Here is a 15,130-nt window from a genome sequence, read left to right on the forward strand (position 1 = left end):
CTGCCTTCTGCAGTGCCAAAATGCCACTGAGGAAAACACTAACTTTCCTCTCAAACAGCACCGCTCCAGCCCAAGTGAGCGTGAACATTATTTTCCAGCTGCACAGCCCATGTTTGAAAAGCAACAGGGCAGTGGAGAAACAATTTATGTGATGTAGAAATAAAGGCGGTTGACAGCATCCCCTTTCGAGTGTCATGATAAATCTAAATATTGGATATTCCAAGTCAGTCACTTCATTATGTGAGTAATTGCCTGAAATATCATTTTGATTTTTCTCTGTCTTCATTAATATTGCAGCTCTTCACTGGTTCTCTGAGATGGTTCACTCAAATACTGCAAATTCAAGGAACAGGATCGAGAAGTCTCCGGGGAGAACTTAAAAAAAACCCTGTGACTAAGAGCAGATTAAATTGCACCTTGTGCCTGAAAGAGGCTCTTTGGAGGAAGCACTCGGTGCAGCTTCCAGCATGATGATGTCTCTGGGCAAGGCGTCCCTGGGAGCTCAGGTGTTGTCTCCTGCTGGCTGCCAAAGCACTGATGTTAAACCAGAGGTTTCCCCATCCGCTGGCAGCTGCTCGAGGAGAGGGAAGCTGAGGAAACACCACAATGCAAACAAATCCGGGGCTTGAAAGTTTAGCAATTAGCTCAGGTCGAGGAGAGGTTTTCCAGCCTGCTTTCTCCAAATGCCTCCTCCTTCCCAAGCCTGGGAAGGGGCTTTTTCACTGCCTCAACAGCAGTGCTGCACCCCTGAACTTGGCAATAATTTTGCGAGACGGCTCTTTAAGCGTGATTTGTTTAAAAAAAAAAAAAGTTTTTAATAGAAACTGAAAGTGACAAACGATACAGAAACAAAAGCAAAGCGCAGGTGCCAGAGAAGCCTCCGACACCTCGCTGAGACACCTTAAAAAGCGATTGAGTAGTTCTGTGCAGTATTTTTTTTTGTACTTGATGGTCTAGGTGGGCTCTTTGGCACCTTGCCCAATGAGTTGGCAACAGGCTTTGAGGCACATCTCCAAAGCCCGACCGCTGCCCTCGTGCTGGCTCCGGGCTAATTACAATGAGAAGGCTGTGGAAAATCCTAATTGAACTTCCTTACCTGTTCAAAGGTAAACCGAAAGTTTTCCCTTAAACAGAATCACCTGCTTAGGTGTGAGGGTGCATTACCACAAGGGGCTGCTCTTGGGGGTGCTTCAGCAGCCACTGCCAGGCTCTGCACCTGGGCCGGTTCATTTTTAAGCGCGCTGCCGGGGTGCTTGCTCTGCACCACAGGCACACAGAACGTGCCATCACCTCGCTGGAGCTGCGGCTCCGCAGCGCGGCTGGCACAGCTGCTCCTTCACACGTCCTTTTTACACAGGTGCCGGCATCTTCACGCATCCCCAGAACCCCCCACCTGGCCTTCCCTTCCCCAAACAGCACCATGATGCTCGAGCCTCAGAATTCACAGCTCCAACCTCCCCTGTGTGCTCTATGCTGCTCCAGGGGCACGAGGAAGAAATGAGAAAGAGTACAAGCGCCACAGGAGAGAACCGGGTGTGCCTTCCCAAAAAAGCCCCTTTTCCCACAATGAAACACCAGCGGTGTCCCCCAAAGAGGGTCAGCGCTGCCCCCCCACGGGATCTGATGCAGGAGGTGGGGTGGAAGGACCTGAGGTGTTGCCGGGGTGCCCCCGCATCCATCCGGCTGCTGAAGGACCCCTCTCCCCCAGGCTTCCCCCATCACCTTGGAAGAGGAGTCAGGAGATAGCCCAAGAAGGACCACCACTAAACACCATCCAAAAAAAAAACCACCCCGGGATCCTCTTCGACCAAGCACATATCGCTTAACAGCACCCCTCGCACCACAACCACCAGCCTCTCCTGCTTTCCCAGCTTCCACAGCCCTCTGCTCCACAAAAAAAGCACTGCTAGAAATGCACCTTTCTCCTCATTATTGCCTCTTAGCCAGGGCTTTACAAATAAGTAGGATTCAAAAGGAAAAAATTACAAGTTAATTCTGATTTTTTTTTTTATTCCCACCCCCATATTGGCATGAGCCATGCCCAAATCATAATTCCCAAAAATAACGAATTGCAGAACAGGGTAATCAGAAGTAAATTGATATTGATAAATAAGCTTTTCTCCCGTGCGGTAGGTGGTTTATTTTAATCTAATGAGTTTTATATTTTCTGAGCTTTCAGATTCTATGATGAAGAGCCGTCCACGCTAGAATTACAAAGCACTTTGAAATATTGTAATTTTATGGCTCATTTTGTCAGGACTCTTGAAAATGAGATTTGTTCCCAGTGAAAAAATTTGCCCCCCTTCTTTTTTTTTTTTTCCCTTTCTGTTCCCTGCAGCGAAAGGAAATAAAATTTCCCTGTTCAATAAATACAGGCCGGGATATTGGTATGCACATGGGAGGGGGAATATGGATGTCCACAGGGAATAAGGGGCACAGCTGCTGGCACCTGTCATGACCCACCTGAGATGGCGTTTGCAGGGGAAAAAAGTATGGGAAATCCCCTCTCTTCTTCCTTCACACCAAAACCAAAGCTGAGGTGAGAGACAGGGATGTTTTCTCCCCACGAAGCTCTGCACTTCCCAGCTGGGGTATTCAAACATTTCTTCTTCCAGGGAAAAAGCTGGAGCTGTTCCTTACTGACAACTACTAACACCCAGAAGTTTCCCTCCCTTCCAGCAGTTCACTTCCATTTTAAAACAAGGACAGGAGCAGAATTCTTTTGGTCAGTGCTTCCAGACATTTGCTTTCCCACAGGAAACAAACATTAGCTGCAAAATGGCATTAAGACAATCTGGTTTAACCAAAAACCCAGGCCCAGAAGGAAATGCCATCTTTAAACTTCCCCGTCCTTGCAGGAAGGCTGTGCCTGGGTTGGAAATGACACCAGTTCTCCAAGCCCCTGACACAAGATAATCCCAATAACTGCCCAGCCCTGCAGAGGCAACATGCAAACCTTTCACCACAACTGTTGCATCTCTAAGGAAAAGCCAAATAATGCATCCAACTCATCTTCTGCATCCATGGGACACTAAAATAACACCCTGGGAGTTTTGGGAAGAGAGTCCCCATTCCCTGCTGCATCCATCACTGCCACCCACCCCTCCATGGCGAGGGCAGCTTCACTTTTAGGGACAGAGAGAATTAAGAATTCCTGATTTCTTTCCTTTTACGTGGGGCAGCACTGGCTCTACAGAGCCTCCAGCGCTGGTTGCTAGTCACCATCGGCATCATAGCAACCATTTTCCATCACAAAATCTCTCTTCAGCTGGAACAGCAGCTCCTGAGCTGAGAGGAAGGCTGGGATGGGCCATGGAGACCAAGCCAACAGGGCTGCACCAACACATTGGAGCAACACAGCAAAGCTGCCGAGCAGATGATGCTAACGTGGGATGAAAAGGTGGAAAAGCAGCCAAAAGCAACACAGCTTAGTTCAAAGGAGAAAAAGAGGGAGGAAAAAAAGAAAGGAGGAGGGGGAAGAAGGGTGGGAATTCTTGGTTTAGGAGGAAGTGGAAAGCTGAATGCAGCAAAGTGACACACACAGTCTGGTCTCACAAGACAGGAGCCTCTCTCCAGGCTCTTAGAAAATCTACAGGAATGGACAAAGTGGCAGATGTAAGGATGCTGAAGGCCTGACTCCAAGCCTGCTCAGGAGTAGGATGCCAGACACTTCCTTTCTTGTGCCCTGCTTGGAAAGGAGGTGGCCTCCCTCTGACCCAGGGCAGACAGCAACCTGGCTGGACCTCCAGGCACTGCCATCAAAACCATGCAGGAGAAGTGTCTAACACCCTCAGGCTCCCACACAGGATCCCTGAGAGTGTCTGGACCCTGTACTGCTGGACCCAGCCCATGCCTAGGGATCCTGGGGGCTCCTACACACACCGTTCCAGATCTGGCACACAAGTTCTGCTCGGCTCAGGGAGGTTTGAAGGGAAAGAAGAGGACAAGATGTGTGTGAAGTGGCATTAAAGGGGAGAAAAAGCACGTGCTGGAAGGGACTGCCTCAGACCTCCTTCCTGGGCACATCCAGCTGCAGCTTTCAAGGCAAGGATCCCCTTTTTGCCCCAGAATGTTCCCCCACAGCAGCAATAAAGGATTCAGTATCAGCCTCCAGAGCAAGTCACCAGCCTCAGAACCACCAGCTCTTCCAAATCAGTCACTGAGCTGCATTTTAAAATCCTGCCAAAGGAGATGGGTGAGGTATTTAATTTAACTCCATCTCTCTTGGTAAACACTCAGCAGACACCTCTCCAAGCCCTGGACCCTGGGTGTGTGTGCGCCTGGGGTTTTATCCCATCTCCCTGCCTCCAGCTGCCCCTAAGCCCCAGACTGGGAGTTTGCAACACTAAAAAGAAGCAGCAAGGCTATTTTGTTCAGGCCAACGGTAACTGGAACGGTAGCTCTTAAAACCAGAGGGAAAAAGGGATGCTTCAGAAGAAGGGTAAAAAAAAATACAACCACCGTAGGAAAACCCACAAAAAACCTTCCCACTGATGAACCGGAGCTGCAAAGGCTCTCAGGCCATTTCTTGCCTCATCCAAATCAAGAGGCAGTGTCCTTGCTGCTTTCACACAAAGCTCACTTCCAGAAAGAGGCACTTTGCTGCTCCAGACCTCTCCAAGGCCCGCTGGCTGTTCCAGCTAATAAAAGGGAAGCTCTGCCTGGTGGAGCAGCACTGTGGGCACGCTGAGGATAATCACTCACTGGCTGGAATTGTAGGAGCAGGGGAAAGAAGTACAGACAGCACAGGGAAAGGAAGATGGGGATACTCGGGAGGAACCCCAGCGAAATCCCTCAGTCCCAAAGAGCAGCTCCAGAGAGCGGAGGCTGGAGGGAAAGACAAAGGCACGCAGCAGGGATGAAGTTATTTGGATTAATGACAGCAGTTCATTACCAGTGACAGGCTGGTTCATGCGAGCCCTCCTGAGATCCCAGGTGTGTCTGAGGGCCCTTGAAGCTGCCCACTCCCTCTCCTACATGCCCTTTCCAAAGGTGCAGCATGCTCGGGCACAAAGCTCGATTTCCATTGGGAATTTGCCCCCAGTGACTCTCTCCTCAGCACACATAAGCAGGACCCTCTTTCTTCCCAGGAGAGCAGTTGTTTTATCAAACACACAGAACAGGGCAAAGCAATCCAGGCTCTGAAGGGACAGCACAGCCCTCCCACACACAGCAGTCTCCCTTGTGAGCCAGGTCCTTGGCCCCAGGACAGGGATTCAAACGGATGCTGCAAAAGTGACATCGTGTGCCAGGATTGCCCTCCAGGTCAGGAGGGAATTTAAAGACCACGCAGCCACGGGCAGGGACACCTTCCACTATCCCAGGGTGCTCTAGTCCCATCCAACCTGGCCTTGGACACTGCCAGGGATCCAGGGGCAGCCACAGCTCCTCTGGGCAGCCTGTGTCAGGGCCTCCCCACCCTCGAAGTGAGGAATTCCTTCCTAATATCCCATCTAATCTTCACCTTCATAGACTGCAAGTCACCAGGAGCCATGAACAAGTATCTCCTGCCCACACTGAAACATCAGGCAGAGCACAGCCCATGGATAAATGCTATTCCAGCCCCTGGTCTTTACCAAACCCCTGCCAAGATCCAGGACATCTGCAAGATTTGGGTCTTAACCATTGGAATTCCCAGTTTCTCCCCATTTCAGATGCAGAATCTACACACTGAAACAGAGTCAGAGAACAACATGAGCACAAAGGCAGGAATTCTCACCTTTGTAGGTCCTGGGCCACAAAAGCCCCAAAATAACCCTATTTCTCCTGCAACATTATGAGAAGTCTTACTGGAGGAAGCAGGATACTGTAGTGGGAAAAAACACAGAAATTTTAGGTTGCACATGGAACTGTTCATGCTCCCAAAGCAAAGCTCCAGCTCAATCAGCCTGGCTGCAAGCAGCTGGGATATTTTACACCCTAACAAGAGGCCACAAGCCAGCCCCCTCATCAAGCCAATCCCATACCCTAAAGCTTCTTAAATTCAAAAATAATCTATGCTCCAGACCATCTGCACAGAACACCTACGAAACTTCACAAGCTGAATCCTTTTTTAAGAGGTCCTTTCACCCCCAGCTGCTCAGGGCTGTGCACAGAAGTGGATTGCAGGGCCCTTTTTCCTTGCACCAGGTCAGCAGAGCTGCCGTGCCCTGGGCATCACTCTGGAGATTATTGCAGCTGGGCAGCAGGAATGGTTCTGGTGCTGCCTCCCTCCTCCCTGCTGCATCCAGGTGATGCTCCTGAGAAAAGGGACAGGGCTGGGGGTCCTCCACAGGCTCAGCCACAGCAGCCAGCCAAGCTCCACGGCTCCCACCTCTTGCAAACATTGTTGCTCCCACTTATCACCAAAAATAATAATAAAAAAAAAAATAAAAAATAAATTAAAAAGAAGGGTCCACATCCATCCAGTTTCCCACAAAGATAGTGTGGGAATACACTCGGTCTTGTGAGGATACAACTTGGTCTTTAACATTGTATTTTTCACTACACCACCCGACTCCTTTAGGAAACAAGAAAGCTTTGTGCCGGAGATGAAGGGAGGGAGCGGGACAGTGAAGGAAAATGGAACTGCACAGAGATTTCTCCTCCCCTCCTTCCCCAGGACAGGGGAGAAGGAGAGACAAAGGCAAAACTCACACTGCCGAAACAACCGCCTGGATTTCCACGAATGCGAGCATCCCATGGGAATACTTTATCCCCGGCTTCCACATACCGCCCTCCCACCCACCAAAACAAAAAAAAAAAAAAAAAAAATTAAAACATCTCAATGCACCAGCTTTATCCCACGTGCACGAAGCATTCCAGGCTCCCGCAGGATGCACCGGGAAAGATCCCGGGAAAGGAGCCGGGCTTGTTGCGTGCAGCCCAGCGCAGCGGGCTCTGTCAGCCTTCCTACCCAAGGAATCTGATGCCAGACGCGGCTTTTCCCTCAGCACGGGGGGGGGGGGGGAACCAAAAAACATCAACCCAAAAAACCAAACCAACAACAAAGAAAACACACATCAGCAAAGGAAACGTCCCATTCCAGCATCCCTCTCCTCCTGGAAAACGCTGATGGGTAGGAGAGGCGGCTTGGGGAAACGATAGTGGCCGACAAGGCGGTCAGAGGACGGATTTAAAGAAAAGAGGGACTGCAGGTTCTGAGGGAGAGGAAGGAAAGCAGCAGCGAGTAAAGAATCGGGGAGGGGGGAATAACCTAAAATAAAGAGCTTTCTCCAAACGCTCAGGGCAAGTTTGGCACGTTAAAACGCTGTCCTCCCGTTTTAATAGGGTTTGGAGGGGATTTAAAAATCCCACCGCTTCCACTGCGGCTCAGCCCCCACGCGCGGCTGCGGCGCGGCATTCCCACGTCTGGGAAGAAGTTCAACCCCGGCTTATCCCAGAAACTTTGTAGCTTATCAACAGCCCGAACTCCAAATTAGAGCCGGCACGGGGGCAGGAGGGGGCAGCGTGCCCGCTCCCTCTGGGGCAGGACAGCGGGTACCACCGCACCTTCCCGATGTTATTTTTGGGAAAAGGGGAGAAAGGTCCGGCTCCCCACCTCTCCTGCCGCGGAAACCAGCGCGCCAAGCGAGACCCCCCGCCCAAAATAATAACAATAATATCAGGGCTCGGCCCCCAGAAAAACACCCTCGCTCGGTGAAAGCAAACCAAGAAGGTTTAGAAAGGGGGACCCCGCGCAAAGGGAAAGGGAGAGGGCGATGCCCGCGCCCCCCACGCATCCCCCGGGCCCCACATCCCACTCCTCCCGAATGGACAAACCCACGAGGAGCCAGGAAAAGCGGCGGGGCATTACCTGCGGTGGCTGTCTCGGAGCCCGGTGTCAGCGGCGACCCCCCCATGGCCCCCCCGCCGCCCTGCCAGCCGCGGGAGGAGGAGGAGGAGGAGGAGGAAGGGGAGGGAAAGGGAAGGAGCGCGGCAGGCACTGACGCGGGCGGCGCAGCGCCCCTCGCCCAGGTACCCGGGATTTCAGCGCCGGCTCCACCTCCCCCCCGTCCTGACCCCTCCCTGGGGACTCCCAGACACCCAAAATTCCCTGCTCGCTCCCCAGATCCCGGGATCCCCCCCAGCCCCAAGGCAGCAGCCGCCTGCTCAACCCCAACTTCAGCCCGAGCGGGCGCTGGTTACTCAAAGTTTAGCTCCACCTCGGGGGGGTTTAATTCCTTTTTTCTTTTTTGCTAATATTGTTATTTCTCTGACCCGTGCGCGGGAGCAGCTGGCAGGGCCCGGAGCACGTAAATAAATCATACATGAGCGGGAAAGCGATCCGGGCACGGATATTCCTGCCCAGCTGCTCTCCCCCTGGAGCTGTACCTGTCGTGCTGCCCAGACACAATTCCCACCAACCCCTTCCGTGTCCTCCCGCCACTCCTGAGCCTGGCAGCACATCCCTGCCTCTAGTCCAAGACCTCCCCACGAGCAGCTTTTGGGGAAAGGGCGAAGCGCCCCTGCTTCACCCCATTTCGTGCTGCCTTGGAAGCGACAAAGCCGTAAAAAGCCACCCCCGGTGACACCAATCCTCACACCCGGGGGGGACTGCACGTCCCCGGATCCCGGGAAGGGGCAGGGCTTTGGGGCCTGCCCCGCTGCTCACACCACCACGTGGGGCCCGAGCTTTGCCATGCACCCAAGTCCATCATGACTGGTCTTGATTAAAATGCAAAACAAGTGCAGTTTGTGCTGTTAAAGCCCACCCTGGGGCCTTACTTGGGAATAACAGAATCCCAGAATGGTTTGGGTTGGATGAGACATTAAAAATCATCTCATTCCATCCCCCTGCCATGGCCAGGGACAATTTCCACTGGACCAGGGTGCTCCAAGCCCTGTCCAGCCAGCCTCCAGCACTTCCAGGGATGAAAGGACCCTTCCCCTCCACTCACCTCCACAGCCCTTGTCCTGCAACACCAGTAGGCAAATGCCCCTGCAGCAGCAGGAGAGGGTAATTAAGCCTTTGCCTCTCTTGAGCAGCTTCTTCTAATTATGCCATTAGCTCAGCTGCGGGGCTGATTGGTTGGAATTGGGCACAGGTCTGCTCCTGGTCCTCCCTGGGGATGGGGGGTTCCCCCACCAAACCTGCCCCAGCTGCAGGCACTTTGCACCCTCGGCCAGTCCTGGCACACCCGCAGCTGCTTTGGGGCTAAACCCCAAAGACGCTGGCAAACAGGTGAATGCAGTGAGCTCTCTGCAGCTAATTAAGGTGCTGGCAGATAATTTCTTCACATCATACCTGGGCTACATTAGGTTCCTTAAGGAATTGGCCTTGGTAGCTGGCACTCAGGGGTCACCAGGAGTGCAAAGGGTGCAGGTATGACCTGCTTGGGGCTCCGAGCACCTACTGAACTGAGCCACCTGCTCTGGGGGGTCTCTCTCTCTCCTGGGTTCTTCATCTCTACCTTGCCCTCTTCATCATCATGCAGCAGCATGTAACGCAGCCAGGCTCTTCACACCGTGTTCATCCCAGCCACGTCCACAAAGTCAGGGAGCTAATGAGGGGAAGAAATGACAAAAAAGGGGAGGAACCACAGCAAAACCAGAGGTGAAGATGTGTCTCAGGCCTGGGTGCGTGTAGCTGCTCTGACTTTGCACAGGTGATGTCTCGCTTACGGCCTCTCCTGATCAATTCAGGTCAGGGTTTCTATTTAAACAGGAGCACACCTCTCCTCTGCCAGGTTCCTGTGCCTTGGCTTCACACCGTGGATTTCTGCTCACATCCTGACTGGTTTGGAGATTTCTGCTCACATCCTGACTGGTTTGGAGATGTGTCACCTGTTTTACATAAGTCGGGTCTAACAAGGCCGAGTTCCTCCTGGCCTGGGCTCCCAGTCCCATTCCTGAGGGAGTACAGGCTGCAGCCCTTCCCATCAAGGAGGAGAGGGAGGACTGGGAGGATTTCAGTGCCTAGGTTCACAGAACACACAGGAATTCAGTCTCTTGTGATCTGTACCTCCCTGTCAGGGTCGGTTTAAATCAGGCAGGGACAGCAATAGCTGTGTGCAAGCCGGACCTCAAACCAGCTCACTGAGCTGATGTTCCCAAGCCCCTGTGAGAAGAAATCCATGGCACTCTGACACCCAGCCCATGGGAGACGTGCCTTTCCACAGGCTCAGAGCTGGGGAAAGAAGGCAGTAGAAGAAAGTGATGCTTTGTGAGCAGAGAGATGCTCCCGGTTGCTACTGGGATCATAATTAACACCAACCCCGAAGCAGGGAGCTGCAGGGCTGGGTTAACCTCTCTGCTATCCCAGCCTTTCTCCACAGTCTCAGTACAGGGAAACCTGATTTTTTTTGGAGGCAGATCCCATGACCTCCCTTCTCCATCCTGCCTGTGAACACAGAGCATCTCAGCAGAGCCTTTCACAGCCTCCTGGCACCACTCACTCAACCTTGAAATTGTACTGCAAGGCTTCTCCCCCTCTCATTTTCCAGCCAGCCACGGAGCATTCCCACATCCAGCTCTCCTCACTCCTCTGCTTGCCTTCCACCGCAAGAGCTGAGATTGCCATTTGTCTCTAAATAGATGAAATACCACATGGACAGCAGGTAAAACACAGACACGTGCAAAACCCTGCCCTGCCAAGGTCCTGAATTACCTCAGCTTGCCATGGACCACGTTCTGCTGCGGGCTCCAGGGTCAGCATGGTCGTCGCTGCCTGACAACCAGCCCGTGCAATATTGTGCCAGCAGTCATTTCTTCACGCCTCCTTTTCCCCAGGAGTCTTTCACAAGGGTCCCTGCAAGTGCTTCCCCAAACTCCCCTTCCTTCCCCCCCCAGTAAATAAGACCTGCGTAAAAGTGCAAGGCCCTTTGTCGGTGCTTGGGAAAAATACGACCCATGCCCCCTGCTTCCACTTGTTTTTTTTGGGGGGGAGAAGACGGTAATTTTGTCTCCCCCAGACCACAAGCCCCAGGTGGTGTGGGGTGTATCCTCCCTGTCCCACAGTTTTCCAGCACCCCATGGGGCAGTGTGGGTTGGGATGGTGGTGTGAGGGAGGCAGCTCCCCGCCTGCTACCCTCTCATCCGAGCCACAGAATTAATTTGTAGAGCCATCTTGGAGTTTTCTTTTCTACCACCTGTGCTGTGGCTGACAGCGAGCTGCCTTTTCCGGTGTGAAATTAATTTCCAGGTCCATTTCACCCAGAATTTTAGGGCCAATATTTGAATCATGCTGTTTGTTTAGGTATTTATAAGTGAAGGAGGCTGGTGAGAAAGCCGAGCAAAGTTAAGGGATTGCTGGAATTCTCTCTCCGAAGAAGAAAAGCACTGAAAGAGCAGCTGGTTGGTTTTGTTTTTCCTTTAGAAATACGGAAGTACTGAGTTTCAAATTGCACCTTTGTAAGGTGATCCTCTGGAGGCAGCAGGAGGGGCAGAAACTGGGCTCACCTTTGTAGCACAGACCTAATTCTGTGGGAATTCCGCAGGGATCTTCCAGCTTGCATTTACAGGTGGGTCCAGGTGGGCTACCCCTGGACCACGCATTCCTGTGGTGATGACATATGGGAAGAAGGATCGAGGTGATTTTGGTGGGCCCCAAAAAGCCTTGCAGGACCTGGCTGAATCCCTGAAGCTCTGTGCTCTGCAGACCCCCAAGCAGCCTGCTTGCAGAACTGTCACCCTGCGCAGCCCAAAGTGGAGCCAGCAGGACTTGTCCCCCTGCTAGGGGCATTGAGAGCATCCTGCAGCCCCAGGCTGGGCTTGTTAGATCCACAATGGGTTAACAAGGGTAAAAAAACAAAACAAAACAAAACAAAACAAACAACCTTTAGGGCAGCTCTGTGTGCAGCTGGAAGCACTTTTCCCTCAGGAAATCCCTTGCGATTTCCTAGTGATGGGCAATGTTAGTAAACTTGGAGTGGGTTCGGTGATGATCCAGGTGATTTGGATCAAGAGCAGCGACAGCGAGAGTGGACAACTGTGGGACTACTCCGAGTCACTTCATGCCACACACCCGAAGCACGTTTCTCCTAGCTCGGAGCCCTACCTCAGCAGCTTGGGCTGTTGGGCTGTGCGAAGTTCTTTCCCCGCGGTTTATTCTTTCTTCCTCAGCAGAGGAAAAGGTGCCATCTACAGGCCCAGAGAATCCACGAACAGGCACAGAGAATCCACACCGCAGCCTTTCCCCTGTCCCCTGCCATCACACCCTCGGCTGGGCCGCCTTCCCTGCAGAGTGGCCTTGGAGCTGCTCGTTCCCTGTTCGCGGTCAGGGAACACCAGAGGGCTGTGCCAGGTGGAGGATGAGCTCCGTCCTGGCCAGCCCGGGGCACACCTGTGTCTAACCTCGCTGCTAACTCAGTGAGCAGCGAGATAAAACCCCAGGGAAGGTCATGGCCTGTCTCCACAGCCTGGGGGCGACCAACCAAGGGGACACGAAGGAATTTTGGTCATGCTGCCGCCTCAAGAGAATCCTGGGAGGCTCCTGTGCTGCTCCCCCAGGGTCACAACGTCTCAGACTGGCATTGTGCTCCTCTTCTGCCTTGCTCTGCTCTTTAGTTGCCTCTCATTTAACCCGCTTTGATCAGGTCCTCACGGTTATGATTTAAGGAGGCAAGCCAGGAAAATAAGGAACTGCAGGAAGAAGGGCAAATAGCACCGGATAAATTGTCCCCTGTGCGAGTAGGGGACAGCTGGGTGACAATAGCAAGGGGGACTCCTGGACTGCTGGGAGGAGGGTGCATGTGAGGGACCAGGGAAGAGCCCGTGGTGCTGTTTAAGGTCGAAGTCGCTCCCAGGAGAGGAGGAAAGCTCTCCCCACCTCTCGCCAAGCCAAGGGTGGCAAAAACAGCGGAGCCGAGGCCAGGCAGGTGGGATCTCTCCTCTGACATAGCCACCAGCCCGGGACTTGCTTCTGCTTTAAAAACCCTTCTCACCTCCCAGCTCCTGCCTCATTTCCAAGGCATTTGTCACTGCAGACGCTCCATCCCGCCCTGCCGGGTGTCCCGAGCTGTGCGGCGAGGCGAGGTCACAAAATCTGGGATGGAAGAGGAGCTGGGGAAGGGGTCCGGGCGCCCCATCCATCAGCAAGGAGGGATGGCAGAGGGATGGCTCCAGGCACAGCTCTGCCCAGCCTGCTCCGGGCACGCTGGAATTCACGCTCAGGCAGCCCCAGTTCCTGCACTCCCCCGCCCTGGCATGATAAATTAGGAGGAAAACTTTCTCATCTCAGTTTGTTCTCGCAGCGCCGTCCAACAGAGCACAAGCCTGTCTAATCAGGAGCTGCAGTCCTTCACCATCTGCTTGGAGCCTAATTACAAATGCAGAAAAATAATGTGCTTTACAATTGCACCAGTAAATGCTGTAAATGATTTAAATGCATGCATATGTTCCCTGCAGAATTCAGCATGCATCTGCGACTTCTTCTGCTCACATTAGGCACACAAATCAAGGGAAAAAATACCCAGATCTGATGAACAGCATGTCCCTAGGATGGTGATTTTTATCCCTTTTTTTTCCCCCTGCTGGAATGGCAAAACAGGGCTTTTTTGTAACAATTCATCCAGCAGCATTTTCTTTGCTTCCATTTTAAAAACTGTTTATCACTGCTGTGTAAATATAGTACAAATTACTCCATAAAACATGTAAAAGGAGAACAGCAGCCGGGCAAGCCTGCAGCTGGCTGGCAAGGTTTCAAAGCCAAGGTTTGTTTTTTTTCCCCTCTGGGGCACCCGTGGAGGGGCAGGAGTGGCTCAGCTCATCTGCTGAGGGTGGTGGCCCTTCCCAAGCCCCCAGCGCTGTTTCATGGAATCACAAAACGGTTTGGGTCGGAAGGGGCCTTAAAGAGCATTTCTGAGGTGCTTTCTGCTTCCCGGGGGGTCACAGCACCACACCAAAGCCTCTGCAATGCAAAGGTTGGTGCCACAGATGGAGAGGGGGCAGCATTCTTACCCAGCAGGCACTCCACTGAGGGAGGACAAGGCTTTGGAGGTCAGAGAGAAAGAGGGAAAATCACTTGCAACTGATGCAAAGTGAGCATAGCTCCATGACAAAATTTCCCTTTCCTCCTCCAGCACATTCGTTTGCTTCAAAGCCCCCAGTACCAACACTTAACCTGGTCCAGCTCTGAAGCAGGGAGGGGGAGCTGGCACCACAGAAGGTGAGAGGGGACAAAACCAGGTCAGGTATAGGCTCAGTTGGTTTTCTTCAAGCAGAAGGTGCAGCAGCTGGGTCTCCTCCACTTTGTGCCCTTTTCATCCCTTCCTCTCCTTCTCCCTTGCACCCTGCTGCTTTTGCTGCTGCTGCTTTGCCAGTTCCCAGCTTTCTTTCCCTCTTCGCCAGTTGGATTGAACTCCAAAGGCTGCTGGAAAAGGCAGTGTGGGGCAGGCCCAGCATATCCCCTCTGCGCTGGGCTGTCAGGCCTGGCAGGACTGGGACTCTCCAAAGCCCGGGTCACGGTGCCAGCAGTGCCGGGCACCACGCAGGGATTTGTGTCTTTGACTCCATTTCACATCAGGGGCTCACCCTCAGCAATTCTGCAACGCCTGCACGGCTCGCTTTACACCCACAGATGAGAGGGGCCCAAGCTCTACGGAAAGCACGCGGCCTTTCCCGTGCCAGCCGGATCAACACCTGCCTTCCTCGGCTGGGAGATGGGAACACAGCCCTGCTGGCTGAGGGGATGGTGGTGAGCACAGAAACAAAACCTGGGAATGCATTTTTAGGCAGGTGAGGACACATACACCCTGCTCAGCTCCAGCCCTGCCCACACCCAGGGTCTTTCTTTGGAACTCCGGCTCCCCAGTTTTTGGGAGCAACTCCCTCTTGTAAAGCTCTTGGAGAGCTAGAAGGCGGTGGAATCTCCCAGCTATATCATGGAGTAGGTTTGGATCCCTGCAGTGTTCCTTCTGGCTAGAGCATCATTCCAGGCCTGGGAACTGGGGTCCATGGCTGCTTTTGTTGTCAAAGGTGCATTTATCACAGGATCACGGAATAAGTTTGGGTTGGAAGGAATCGTGCTGATCATCCAGTTCCAAACCCCTGCCATGGGCAGGGACACCAGCTCAGCCCACCCACGGGAGAAGATGTAGCTGCCCTTTGGTGCACCCCAGATCCAGCAGCCTCCATTCCACCTCACCACCACCATTTCCCTCCTCATCCCGCTTTTCCTTACCTGGAGCTCCTTGGCATGGCCCACACTGAG

The 15,130-nt window shown here is 53.0% G+C and overlaps 1 protein-coding gene across 1 annotated transcript in view; it reads right to left on the reverse strand.

The window, feature by feature from the left end:
• CDH23 (cadherin related 23) overlaps window positions 1–8,934 on the reverse strand; it is a 184,818-nt gene extending 175,884 nt beyond the window's left edge. The window contains exon 1 of the mRNA XM_066191902.1: window positions 8,880–8,934. The gene's annotated coding sequence lies outside the window, so the exon portion shown is untranslated. The remainder of the gene's footprint in view (window positions 1–8,879) is intronic.
• Between the last annotated feature and the right edge of the window lie 6,196 nt (window positions 8,935–15,130).

This window comes from Chamaea fasciata, unplaced genomic scaffold (genome assembly GCF_029207755.1).
Source record: "Chamaea fasciata isolate MVZ Bird 193981 ecotype frontalis unplaced genomic scaffold, bChaFas1.0.hap1 SCAF_9, whole genome shotgun sequence".
In the NCBI taxonomy this organism is placed as follows: Eukaryota; Metazoa; Chordata; class Aves; order Passeriformes; family Sylviidae; genus Chamaea; species Chamaea fasciata.